At 48.7% G+C, this 12331-nt stretch overlaps 1 protein-coding gene across 2 annotated transcripts in view; it reads left to right on the top strand.

Moving 5' to 3' along the window:
• Positions 1–2038: 2038 nt before the first annotated feature.
• The window catches only part of DAB2 (DAB adaptor protein 2), a 135227-nt gene continuing 124934 nt past the window's right edge, over positions 2039–12331 (top strand). For both annotated transcript variants that reach the window (XM_083154403.1, XM_083154412.1), the window contains exon 1: positions 2039–2188. The gene's annotated coding sequence lies outside the window, so the exon portion shown is untranslated. The remainder of the gene's footprint in view (positions 2189–12331) is intronic.

Below are 12331 nucleotides of genomic sequence, written 5' to 3' on the forward strand. Positions count from 1 at the left end.
CTGTCCAATCCTGATGGTTCTGATCTCCCAGTCATACCTGCCCGGCCAATCCTGGCCACTCAGTGGGTATAAGTATGCTGGGAGCTCTCAGAACCATTGCTAGTGCTTCAGTTGTCTCCAGTGTGTGTTCAGCTGTCCTTGTCTCCGTGCAAGTGTATTCCTGCTGGTGTTGTTATCTCCTATTCTGCAGTGTACTCCAGGCATCTCCTGTGAAGTCCAGGTTATTCCATCTCCTGTGATCCTGCTTCTACAGCCCAGCATTCAAGCCTAGCTCCGGGACTCTGGTCCTTCCGATGTTCCATCATCGCTCACCATCGATGTTCCATCATCGTCTGTAAAGTCCGATACTCCGGATCTCCATCTTCCAGTTCCCGTCCGTCATTCCGGACCCACAGTCTTCTACTTCATATCCGATGTTCCATCATCGCTCACCATCGATGTTCCATCATCATCAGTATAGTCCGATACTCCGGATCTCGATCTTTTCAGTTTCCGTCCGTCATTCCGGACCCACAGTCTACTACTCCATATCCGATGTTCCACCATCGATACCATATCATCATCATCCATCTGTAAAGTATCGCTATCTGCATAGACTGTATCATATCTCCTGCATACTTTACTGCCTGTCTATTTACAACCATCTGCTAATAAAACTCGGTTGTATTTTATTACTGACTGTTCATTGGCTTCGGGTGCACTGTCACGCATTCTATGCGTAAAGGTCCTCTCCAACCTCCCCGGTTCAGGTACCGGTCCAGGTCCCCACCAGAGGCCTCAGTCACGTCGACTCGGACCCCTGGTGTGACAATAGGTAGAATTTCAGAGTTGTCCGCTCCTGCGTTCGCAATAGCAGCTGCTGTTGGAACACTGGGAAATACAGTGTCGGTTTGGGACATGAAAGTAGGGCTGGTTATCGGTGTATTCGCCATCGATGGTTGCCACCACTGCAACCAGCCATCGATAGTATTAAACTATGTGATGGATGACCTATCGATGGTCATCCATTTTCTTTGACTGACTGGCCAATCAGAATGTGGGGGCGTGGATTTGTGGGTGTTGGGGGCGGAGCTATGCTCCTTGCCCCAGCACTTTGTTTAAAAAAAGAGCAAAACATCGGTTTTGCTGTGCCATCGATGGAGGAAAAACATCTGGTTCTCCCCCAGCTATGGCAAAAGTATTCAACATGGGCCATCTACCATTGATGATTTCAAATCATCAATGGCAATCTCAGTGCAGAATATGTGTGCATAAATAACTGGTAATAAATAATATATCCGGTGCGGACGTTTATGGACGCTTTTTTTTCGCCAATGCAGTTTCAACTTTGTTTAAAGTCGAATCTGCACTGGCTGAATATTGGAAATAACGGAGGCATTTTCGACCGAAAGACGTGGATTGGCAAATTTGCTTTTCAACCGTGCCAATTTTTTTGCCAGTTGAAAAATCGGCACTTGGATTGAATAGGTCAAATGCAAATTGAACCGAAAATTGTAGGAAATATCAGCACATATTGAATACCACCTGTTTGACCAGTATAATGCTCCATGCCACTGAGTGTGCCCAGCGCCACTCACATACCTGACGTCTGTAGTCACCCCTCCAACTCAGGCCCAGCGTGTTACAATGGATGAATGTATTACCAGTACTCTATGTAACCTATACATATTACATAAGTGTTCCAGTAATACTAAACCTGCAAATAGGCTTCATGCAGTGATTAAATCAATGTTACTAATGAAAAAATAATAATCATTATCAGCAGCAGCAGCAGCATCATCATCAGCAGCAGCAGTGTATCTGCAGTGAATGATATATGATGTGACCTATACAGGATGACAATCCTGTGTATCATATCTGCATGTCATACTTTCTTGCAGCTACAGTATGTGCTGGTGATATTCCTGCCTGCGTGCATGCTGCTGCTGCCTATTAATAGTTAAACGTGGAAGGGGAGCGGACACGTCCACCCGTGGGGGAGTAGCCGGCCCGGGCAGCACATTCCTGGGCTTAGTGCGCTGCCAGCATCTGATTAGAAGCGCTCAGTATCCGAGGGGCTGTGAGTGGCTGACTTGCTGCTGGAAGGAGGAGGAGGGGGAGGAGGAGAAGGACGGAGCCAGCCGGCTGCACACAGCTGACAGCCCCAGCAGCAAAGGACATTTCCAGGGCTCCCAGTAGCTGCTGACTGGTGAGTACACTCATACCCAGCTATTAATAATCCTCCTGATCCCCGTGGGCTCTGAGCTGCTGCAGGACATCCAGGCAATGCCATAGGGAATGGGATCCAGCAGTCACTCAGGGCTTGTTTGGGAAATGCAACATATAAATGGTAACATAAAAGCTGGTCCTATGCAGAATGCTGCTGTAAATAGGGAGATGCTATTTCCAGCCATACATCCCATGATGCACGCTGCTATCCCCATGTTGGATGCAAAAGATGCACATCCCCAAATTGCATCCATAATAATCCATCCTCCATTATTTATGTGCACACAGCCCCCTCTTTTTCTGTTTCCTCCTCTATATTAATCCATCCATCTCTCTATGCAGACATTTCTCCATAGTCTCAGGTCTCGGGGTAGAACCAGGGGGCAGTGGCTCTGTGATGCTGGCTGTGTACGGAGAGGGTTGAGCACCAGATTTCAGCTCCCCCCTGTCATTCATGTGTTATTGCAGACACAGATCTGACTGCCACTCGCCATCCCTGCTGTGCAATCTGCCACTCGCCATCCCTGCTGCGTAATCTGCCACTCGCCTACCCTGCTGCGTAATCTGCCACTCGCCATGCCTGCTGTGTAATCTGCCACTCGCCATGCCTGCTGTGTAATCTGCCACCCTCCATCCCTGCTGTGTAATCGGCCACTCGCCATCCCTGCTGTGCAATCTGCCACTTGCCATGCCTGCTGTGTAATCTGCCACCCTCCATCCCTGCTGTGTAATCGGCCACTCGCCATCCCTGCTGTGCAATCTGCCACTTGCCATGCCTGCTGTGTAATCTGCCACCCTCCATCCCTGCTGTGTAATCGCCCACTCGCCATCCCTGCTGTGTAATCTGCCACTCGCCATCCCTGCTGTGCAATCTTCCACCCTCCATCCCTGCTGTGTAATCTGCCATTCGCCATGCCTGCTGTGTAATCTGCCACCCTCCATCCCTGCTGTGCAATCTGCCACCCTCCATCCCTGCTGTGTAATCTGCCACCCTCCATCTCTGCTGTGTAATCTGCCATCCTCCATCCCTGCTGTGTAATCTGCCATCCCTGCTGTGTAATCTGCCACCCTGCATCCCTGCTGTGTAATCTGCCACCCTCCATCCCTGCTGTGCAATCTGCCACCCTCCATCCCTGCTGTGAAGTCTGCCACTCTGCATCCCTGCTGTGTAATCTGCCACCTTCCATCCCTGCTGTACATTCTGACACCCTCCATCCCTGCTGTGTAATCTGCCACTCGGCATCCCTGCTGTGTAATCTGCCACCCTCCATCCTAGCTGTACAATCTGCCACCCTCCATCCCTGCTGTGTAATCTGCCACCCTCCATCCTAGCTGTACAATCTGCCACCTTCCATCCCTGCTGTGTAATCTGCCACCTTCCATCCCTGCTGTGTAATCTGCCACCCTCCATCCCTGCTGTGTAATCTGCCACCCTCCATCCCTGCTGTGTAATCTGCCACACCATCCCTTCTGTGTAATCTGCCACCCTCCATCCCTGCTGTGTAATCTGATACCCTCCATCACTGCTGTGCAATCTGCCACCCTCCATCCCTGCTGTGTAATCTGCCACTCTGCATCCCTGCTGTGTAATCTGCCACCCTCCATCCCTGCTGTGTAATCTGCCACCGTCCATATCTGCTCTGCAATCTGCCACCCTCCATCCCTGCTGTGTAATCTGCCACTCTGCATCCCTGCTGTGTAATCTGCCACCCTCCATCCCTGTAGTGCAATCTGCCACCCTCCATCCCTGCTGTGTAATCTGCCACCGTCCATATCTGCTGTGTAATCTGCCACCCTCCATCTCTGCTGTGTAATATGCCATCCTCCATCCCTGCTATGTAATCTGCCACTCGCCATCCATGATGTGTAATCTGCCACCCTACATCCCTGCTGTGCAATCTGCCACCCTCCATCCCTGCTGTGCAATGTGCCACCCTCCATCCCTGCTGTGCAATCTGCCACCCTCCATCCCTGCTGTGTAATCTGCCACCCTCCATCCCTGCTGTGTAATCTGCCACCCTCCATCCCTGCTGTGTAATCTGCCACCCTCCATCCCTGATGTGTAATCTGCCACCCTCCATCCCTGCTGTGTAATCTGCCACCCTCCATCCCTGCTGTGTAATCTGCCACCTTCCATCCCTGCTGTGTAATCTGCCACCCTTCATCCCTGCTGTGTAATCTGCCACCCTCCATCCCTGCTGTGTAATCTGCCACCCTCCATCCCTGCTGTGTAATCTGCCACCCTTCATCCCTGCTGTGTAATCTGCCACCCTCCATCCCTGCTGTGTAATATGCCAAACACCATCCCTGCTGTGTAATATGCCACCCTTCATCCCTGCAGTGTAATCTGCCACCCTACATCCCTGCTGTGTAATCTGCCACCCTCCATCCCTGCTGTGTAATCTGCCATCCCTGCTGTGTAATCTGCCACCCTGCATCCCTGCTGTGTAATCTGCCACCCTGCTGTGTAATCTGCCACCCTCCATCCCTGCTGTGCAATCTGCCACCCTCCATCCCTGCTGTGAAGTCTGCCACTCTGCATCCCTGCTGTGTAATCTGCCACCTTCCATCCCTGCTGTACATTCTGACACCCTCCATCCCTGCTGTGTAATCTGCCACTCGGCATCCCTGCTGTGTAATCTGCCACCCTCCATCCTAGCTGTACAATCTGCCACCCTCCATCCCTGCTGTGTAATCTGCCACCCTCCATCCTAGCTGTACAATCTGCCACCTTCCATCCCTGCTGTGTAATCTGCCACCTTCCATCCCTGCTGTGTAATCTGCCACCCTCCATCCCTGCTGTGTAATCTGCCACCCTCCATCCCTGCTGTGTAATCTGCCACACCATCCCTTCTGTGTAATCTGCCACCCTCCATCCCTGCTGTGTAATCTGATACCCTCCATCACTGCTGTGCAATCTGCCACCCTCCATCCCTGCTGTGTAATCTGCCACTCTGCATCCCTGCTGTGTAATCTGCCACCCTCCATCCCTGCTGTGTAATCTGCCACCGTCCATATCTGCTCTGCAATCTGCCACCCTCCATCCCTGCTGTGTAATCTGCCACTCTGCATCCCTGCTGTGTAATCTGCCACCCTCCATCCCTGTAGTGCAATCTGCCACCCTCCATCCCTGCTGTGTAATCTGCCACCGTCCATATCTGCTGTGTAATCTGCCACCCTCCATCTCTGCTGTGTAATATGCCATCCTCCATCCCTGCTATGTAATCTGCCACTCGCCATCCATGATGTGTAATCTGCCACCCTACATCCCTGCTGTGCAATCTGCCACCCTCCATCCCTGCTGTGCAATGTGCCACCCTCCATCCCTGCTGTGCAATCTGCCACCCTCCATCCCTGCTGTGTAATCTGCCACCCTCCATCCCTGCTGTGTAATCTGCCACCCTCCATCCCTGCTGTGTAATCTGCCACCCTCCATCCCTGATGTGTAATCTGCCACCCTCCATCCCTGCTGTGTAATCTGCCACCCTCCATCCCTGCTGTGTAATCTGCCACCTTCCATCCCTGCTGTGTAATCTGCCACCCTTCATCCCTGCTGTGTAATCTGCCACCCTCCATCCCTGCTGTGTAATCTGCCACCCTCCATCCCTGCTGTGTAATCTGCCACCCTTCATCCCTGCTGTGTAATCTGCCACCCTCCATCCCTGCTGTGTAATATGCCAAACACCATCCCTGCTGTGTAATATGCCACCCTTCATCCCTGCAGTGTAATCTGCCACCCTACATCCCTGCTGTGTAATCTGCCACCCTCCATCCCTGCTGTGCAATCTGCCACCCTCCATCCCTGCTGTGTAATCTGCCACCCTGCATCCCTGCTGTGTAATCTGCCTCCCTCCATCCCTGCTGTGTAATCTGCCACCCTCCATCCCTGCTGTGTAATCTGCCACCCTCCATCCCTGCTGTGTAATCTGCCACCCTCCATCCCTGCAGTGTAATCTGCCACCCTCCATCCCTGCAGTGTAATCTGCCACCCTCCACCCCTGCTGTGTAATCTGCCACCCTCCATCCCTGCTGTGTAATCTGCCACCCTGCATCCCTGCTGTGTAATCTGCCACCCTCCATCCCTGCTGTGTAATCTGCCACCCTCCATCCCTGCTGTGTAATCTGCCACCCTGCATCCCTGCTGTGTAATCTGCCACCCTTCATCCCTGCTGTGTAATCTGCCACCCTCCATCCCTGCTATGTGCTCTGCTGAAAGCAATGCTGCCTTTGTGTAATCTCTGTTGTTCATTCAAACAGAGAGATATTTGCTCTGCTACAGTATTTCCAAAACAGACGGGAAACATGGCACATTTGTCACAGGGAATCAGTAAGGGATCCCTCATTGGGATGTCATTCGGTGTTTGCGTTTCTCGCTGCATTGCGAAACATCACAGAGTGTATTCCTGTACACTGGAAAGGGTCTGCGTGCTCCACATCTGCTTGCTTTGGTTTCAAGGTATTGACCAAGTGGTACATTCAATGAGGAGACACACGTGTGGCGAGCGGCGCCAAGGGGGGTTTGTACAGTGAGGTTGCCATTTGTTTGTGAGGAAAAGCCATCCTCGTCATCCAACCCCCCTCGCTGTATTCAATGTTCCAGCAAAATCCTCACCCTCAGAGGATGGCGAGGATTCCCTTAAACTGCTAGGTTTGCCACAAATGCAGCGAGACCGCTGCATTTTGTGGCGAGCTCCGCCGTTTTGCTGGCCACCCTCGCCTTTCCACCTCGCTGAAAAGAACCAGAGAACCCCTGTATCTGTAATGGTTGCTGGGTGTACCCAAACCAGGAGTTATACTAGCCTATATTGTCTCCAGCCATAGGAAATGGCAGCAGTGGGATGCATTCTGTCCACTACACCTATCCCCTACAAAGAGGGTTATTCTGATTCACTCGGAAAGGCACAATCACTCTCTAATGGACAAAACCATATGCACTGCAGGTGGGGCTGATGTAAAATCTGCATAGAGAGTTAGATTTGGGTGTTTTATTGTTTCTGTGCAGGGTAACTACTGGCTGCTTTATTTTTACACTGCAATAAAGATATCAGTTTGAAGTACACCCCCCACCCAAATCTAACTCTCTCTGCACATGTAACATCAGCCCCACCTGCAGTGCACATGGTTTTGTCCATTAGAGAGTGATTGTGCTTTTCCCAGTGAATCAGAACAACCCCCATAGTATAAGAGAAGAGAAGAGTATTTTATGTTTTTTTTTGTGGCAATGGAGCATAATTGGTTTGAAATAAACAACTTTTAAATTTAGAAAATATATTTCGGTTATTTTTCTTCTGGATATCAGTCTCCAGACATAGGTATTATCAGTAATTGTATGTAATTATATGCTCAGCTGTTTTACATGATTGTATATATATATATATATATATATATATATATATATATATATATATATATATATATATATATATATATATATATACAATCAGTCTGTCTGAATGCAGAATGGGACCTGGTACTGCTGAAATCTGAGCCTTGTGTGAGACTGGAGCGGAGTAGATTGTAAGCTCTGAGGGCTATGAAGGACTGGTAAAGCATATCTAAATGTATCAGAGTACATACAGTAGCTCCATGATTGTTGAAGATTAACACAATATCTACCATATATCAAAGTCTACAATGACACATATATCAAAGTCCTGGTTATATCTTTGATTAGAATGGTTTGGGTACCATAGGACATAGGCCCTTATTCTGGTTCACTCGCAAAGGCTAATTCCTTCTCAAATGGACAAAACCATGTGCACTGCAGGTGGGGCAGATGTAACATGTGCAGAGAGAGTTAGATTTGGGAGAGTTATTTTGTTTCTGTGCAGGGTAAATACCGACTGCTTTATTTTTACACTGTAATATTGATCTTACTTTGAAGTTAAACCCCACCCAAATCTAACTCTCTCTGCACATGTTACATCAGCCCCCCCTGCAGTGCACACGGTTTTGTCCTTTTGAGAAGGAATTTGCCTTTGCGAGTGAACCAGAATAAGGGCCATAGTAAGGAGTGTTTGTGTATTTATTGTATTTTCGCTGACATGCTGGTGCACAGGCGTAAGTGCATACATACTTTGCGATTTAGAGAATACTTCCAAACATAGCTTCCAAATGGTACATGGGCCATATAATACATTTGCGAAATCTTTAAATAAAAGTGGATCTTTTGTTAAATGAACTGCAGAGATTTGCCTACAGTATGTTTTAGAGTATACTGTATGGCAATTGTTGTCACAGACATTAGTTTATTATTACCTTGTTTTTAGTTACAGTAAAGTAACGTGATGTCTCTCATCAGTGGGATTATAAACCATACCTGAATATATATCACTGCAATGTGCTGTGTTATTATCGCTCTTCAATGCTGATGTACATAACAGTGGTACATTAACTGTTAAGGTCCATACACACTGGGTGATTTTGGCCAGCATGTATGGACAGCAATGATCATTTTCATCGCTGGGGGGGAAAGCCGCTCAGTGCTTACACACTGAGCCGCTTCCCCCCTGCCTGGTGCCGACAGCGGGGGGGGGGGGGGGGAGACGGCTTTGCATAGCGCAGAGCTATGCAAAGCGGTCCTCAAAGCCGCTGACCACTCATCGCCGGGCCATACACACTGGGCAGCTTTGAGCTGAAAGCCGCTCAAACCTGCTGTTTTGAGCAACTTTCAGCTCAAAGTCGCCCAGTGTGTATGGGCCTTAACTTACACCAGTTGGGTCCTACCTATAGGCAGCTATCAGTTATCTTGCTGCCCATACACTTATGCGATCAGATGCGATGTGACATCGCAATGTGATGTCTCATCGCATCTGATCGCATCAAGTGGTGCTCAGTGCAGCACCCGATGTCACATGCTATCTGCGATGGACATCGGGTGCTGCGGGGTACTACCTGGCTGGGGACCGGAGCTGTCAGGTGGCTGGACTCAGCAGCGGCAGCATATGACTTTGAAATACTGGATGGCCCTCTGATTGGCCGATGCCGCTGAGACTGAGAGCTCTCTCAGCCAATCAGCGGGCTCACATTCAGGCGGCCACTGATTGGCTGAGAGAGCTCTCCCAGCGGCCTCAGTCAATCAGAGGGCCATCCAGTATTTCAAAGTCATCTGCTGCCGCCGCTGAGTCCCACCGCCTGAAAGCTCCACCGCTCCAGGCCCCCACTCCCGCTAAGGTACCGGCTCCCGCTCCTCGTACGCCGCCGCCGGCTCCGGTCCCCATCCCTGTCCCGCTCCCGCTAAGGTACCGGCTCCCGCTCCTCGTCCGCCACCGCCGGCTCCGGTCCCCATCCCTGCCCCGCTCCCCATCCCGGCCCTGCTCCCCGCTCCAGCAGCTGATTGCATTTGAGCAATCGCATGTGGTTAAAAACCACATGCGATTGCTCATGCAATTCGATAAATATGTGCAGCTCATAATATTTATCGATGCGACATTCGACGGCGTGCCTGAGCATTGCATCGAATGGCAGCTTAAAAATGAATGCAATCATTCGATTTATCGGCCAGATGTGGCCGAAATCGAATGATTGCATGCAATATCTGACATATGTATGGGCAGCATTAGGGGGATATACCAAGCAGCTTCGGTACATCCCAACATCCGTCGCCCGATGCTCTTCGCATATGTACTAACATATGCAATAAGCAACGCAAAGGGCAGCTCTCCCACTAAGGTGCAAAATAATAAGAAGTAGATTCTGATTGGTTGCTATGGGCAACATCCCATCTTCAATAGAACTCACATCTTAATAAATAAACCTCATAAAGATGTGAACCTCAATGTATTCCATTATCAGTATGGCTTCATTCTGTGGTTCTTTTATCACAGCCGTTATATCATGGAGGCAGCTTCACTTTGCTTGTCTTGAATTTGAAAGCCGCTCAAACTTTTTACCGCTCAAAGCCGCCCAGTGTGTACGGCCCGGCCGTGAGCGGTAATGGGCATCGTTGCCGGGAAAGACGCCCATCTGCTTGTATTACCGGCAGATGAGCAGCTTTGTGGATTGCTTTCCATAGTGCTGCACTATACAAAGCTGCCTGACCCCCCACTGGGGCGGAAAGCCGCTCAGTGTACATGGCCCGCTCACAGGGCCAGGCAGGCGGAAAGCCACTCAGTGTGTATACACCGAGCGGCTTCCCCCCCTGTTATGACAGCGGTCATCGCTGTCCATAGACGCTGGGCAAAACCGCCCAGTGTGTATGGACCTTGAGGGTGAAACACTTCCATTTTTGGGGGAGTACTATAAAGTAAAATAAGATAGATATGCTTGGTGATCAAAAGCCGCCAAGCACAGATTAAGAAGGCTGCTTAGGTTTTCCTGCTCCTCTTATGCTTATGGATGAACACATGATATTGTATCTTTGCCTCCTCCCTGGATTAATTTAAAGGGCAAGTAGGCTGCTATTTTAGTAGGCATAGTGTGAGTGAAAGTCTGTCAGCTGTGTCTTTCTGAAATGCACAATGTAGATTGGTAGATTTATACACAGGGGGGGGGGGTCAAATATGTCATTGCATCTCAAATGACTGAATTCTCAGCTTTTTGGTTTGTATAAAATCCCATGAAGGTACCAACATTATGGGAAGAACCTCAGCAGTCGGCAATTCTTCTCATTTATGAAACTATACTCTTCATTTTTGATCAGTACATGAATAGAGCATTAGCGATAGGAGATTGGTGGTCAATGGTCTTTTTGACACCACATTCTGTTTCAAATCCACTAATACAGTACCAGTATCAAATATTAGTTATGGCAAAGGTCTAACTCTGGGACGCCATGGAGCAACTGATGCCGGGCTCCTGCTCCCATGGGGGCACCCCTCCTCTCCTGGGAGTTTGAATCAGTTTTTTGAAAGCCATCGATATCACTTCTGTGGCTGACTCCGCCTCCTAGCTTCACACTCTATTTTAAACATAATAACCTGAATTAGAACCCACTAGAAGCAGATACCTTAATGATTGAGCTATTTACTCCTGTATAGGAAGTATGCAAATTCTACCTACAGTATATTGAGCTACTACACAACATAGTTCTACCTAATAGTAATGGTTTTGAAATAACAATTATACATAGTCAGAATCTGTAGGCTTACTGTGCAGTAGCAAATACTGTAGCTTTATCAGTGAGGTGTCTGCCTACAGTGAGACAGGCTACATGATCTAATCCATGGTGTGACTGCTAAACAATGTATTTGTTTAAAATAAATGATAATGTGAATTATGTGGTGCAATGTAACACGGTTTATAGAAATCATTTCTATATTGCTCTTTTATATACTTACTTATTTACAGTTTCCTATATAGCGCAGCATATTCCTTTGCGCTTTACAATTGTGTATATAAACATATATGGGTTGGTGTGTGGAGGGGGAGAGGGGGGGGGGGCATCAATATTTATCCAGCCCCCGGACAACTGGGACAAAGTTACGCCACCGTGTGTATTAGAACATGTACATACTTTAAAAAGTTTTCATAGTTTGCCACCTCGCTTTTGCCCATGTAGCAATTCATCAGACCTGGATTAATCCATTTGTGTGTATTGCTTTGCTCATAGGCCATGTTTATACTGTACATGGCAATCGTTAAATTGTTGATGGATGGCAGGTGCTTTTTGAATGTGTCACTTGTTAGTATTGGATGTAGTAATTGTCCAATCATCTGCCTCCGTTAATCCAGCTCATCCCTCTGTCTCTGCAAAACACCTAAGTATAGAACAGGTGGCATTTTTTTTTCTTAAATCCATTGGGTTACTGCATGGATGAGTTGTCCTAAAGCTGACTGATGGGTCCATGTACTAAGCCTTGGGGCCAGATGTATCAAGCTTCACAAAGTGATAAAGTGGAGAGTGAGAAACAGCCAGCCAATCAGCTCCTACCTGTTATTTTTCAAACCCAGCCTGTGACATGGCAGGTAGGAGCTGATTGGCTGTTTTTTTATCACTCTCCATTTTATCACTTTTGAAGCTTGATACATCTGGCCCTTGGAGAGAGTTAAAGTGGAAGGAGATAAAGTATCAACCAATGCTCTGACCCGAATTTGGCCAGTATACCGATGTTGTGCGTATACGCATGTGCAGAACCATTTCTGCGCATGTCTGTACCCAGGGAGCGAGCAAACTCGGCGAGGA

This window comes from Crinia signifera, chromosome 1, assembly GCF_055691185.1.
Source record: "Crinia signifera chromosome 1, ASM5569118v1, whole genome shotgun sequence".
Classification (NCBI taxonomy): Eukaryota; Metazoa; Chordata; class Amphibia; order Anura; family Myobatrachidae; genus Crinia; species Crinia signifera.